At 42.8% G+C, this 1,911-nt stretch overlaps 1 non-coding gene across 1 annotated transcript; it reads left to right on the top strand.

The window, feature by feature from the left end:
• The first annotated feature begins 1,256 nt into the window (after window positions 1-1,256).
• Window positions 1,257-1,364, top strand: LOC130978232 (small nucleolar RNA R71). The gene has a single exon (XR_009085887.1). It is a non-coding gene; the product is annotated as a small nucleolar RNA R71 (small nucleolar RNA).
• The last annotated feature ends 547 nt before the right edge of the window (window positions 1,365-1,911 follow it).

The raw sequence follows: 1,911 nt of genomic DNA, 5'->3' as shown, positions 1-1,911 counted from the left end.
ATGAGATTCTTGCAGCTTGCACCTCAAAGATCCCTAATTTCTCCATTACAGAGAGGGGCATGAGGTTTACACTTGACCCTAAGTCACACAAGGCCTTCTTGAAGGTCATGGTGCCTATAGTACAAGGTATAGAAAACTTCCCAGGATCCTGCCTCTTTTGAGGCAGTTTCTGCCTAGACAAGTCATCCAGTTCTTTGGTGAGCAAAGGTGGTTCATCCTCCCAAGTCTCATTTCCAAATAACTTGTCATTTAGCTTCATGATTGCTCCAAGGTATTTAGCCACTTGCTCTTCAGTGACATACTCATCCTCTTCAGAGGAAGAATACTCATCAGAGCTCATGAATGGCAGAATTAAGTCCAATGGAATCTCTATGGTCTCATTTTGAGCCTCAGATTCCCATTGTTCCTCATTGAGGAACTCAGAGGAGATTGGTGCACGCCCATTGGGGTCTTCCTTAGTGGCGTCCACCTCCTCTCTTTCCTCTCCATATTCGGCCATGGTTATGGCTTTGCACTCTCCTTTTGGATTTTCTTCTGTATTACTTGGGAGAGTACTAGGAGGGGGTTCAGTGACTTTCTTACTCAGCTGACCCACTTGTCCTTCCAAATTCCTAATGGAGGACCTTGTTTCATTCATGAACTTTGAGTGGTTTTGATTAGATCAGAGACCATTGTTGCTAAGTCAGAGGTATTCTGCTTAGAACTCTCTGTCCGTTGCTGAGAAGATGATGGAAAAGGCTTGTTATTGCCAATTCTGTTTCTTCCACCATTATTGTTATTGAAACCTTGTTGAGGTCTCTCTTGATTCTTCCATGAGAAATTTGGGTGATTTCTCCATGAAGAATTATAGGTGTTTTCATAGGGTTCTCCTAGGTAATTCACCTCTTCCATTGAAGGGTTCTCAGGATCATAAGCTTCTTCCTCAGATGAAGCTTCCTTAGTACTGCCAAGTGCATTTTGCATTCCAGACAGACTTTGAGAAATTAAATTGACTTGTTGAGTCAATATCTTGTTCTGAGCCAATATGGCATTCAGAGTGTCAATCTCAAGAACTCCTTTCTTCTGACTAGTCCCATTGTTCACAGGATTCCTTTCAGAAGTGTACATGAATTGGTTATTTGCAACCATTTCAATTAGCTCTTGAGCCTCTGTAGGCGTCTTCTTCAGATGAAGAGATCCTCCAGCAGAGCTATCCAAAGACATCTTGGATAGTTCAGAGAGACCACATAGAAGATACCTATGATGCTCCATTCAGAAAGCATGTCTGAGGGACATCTTCTGATTAATTGTTTGTATCTTTCCCAAGCTTCATAGAGGGATTCTCCATCCTTTTGTGTGAAGGTTTGGACTTCCACTCTAAGCTTACTCCATCTTTGAGGTGGAAAGAACTTGCCAAGAAGGCATTGACTAGCTTTCCCAAGAGTCCAGACTTTTCTTTAGGTTGAGAATCCAACCATATTCTAGCTCTGTCTCTTACAGCAAAAGGGAATAGCATCAGTCTGTAGACCTCAGGGTTACCCCATTAGTCTTGACTGTGTCACAGATTTGCAAGAATTCAGCTAAGAACTGATGAGGATCTTCCATTGGAAGTCCATGGAACTTGCAATTCTGTTGCATTAGAGAAACTAATTGAGGCTTAAGCTCAAAGTGTTTGCTCCAATGGCAGGGATAGAGATGCTTCTCCCATAGAAATCAGGAGTAGTGCGTGAAGTCACCCAGCACCTTCCTTGCATTGTTGGCATTGTTGTTTTTTCGGCTGCCATGGGTTCTTCTTCCTTGAAGAATTCGGTCAGGTCCTCAACAGAGAGTTGTGCTTTAGCTTCTCTTAGCTTTCTCTTCAAGGTCCTTTCAGGTTCAGGATCAGCTTCAACAAGAATGCCTTTGTCTCTGCTCCTGCTCATATGAAAGAGA

Source organism: Arachis stenosperma, chromosome 4 (assembly GCF_014773155.1).
Source record: "Arachis stenosperma cultivar V10309 chromosome 4, arast.V10309.gnm1.PFL2, whole genome shotgun sequence".
Lineage (NCBI taxonomy): Eukaryota > Viridiplantae > Streptophyta > Magnoliopsida > Fabales > Fabaceae > Arachis > Arachis stenosperma.
Note: the sequence above shows the minus strand (reverse complement) of the source record. Positions and strands in the feature narration are given on the sequence as shown.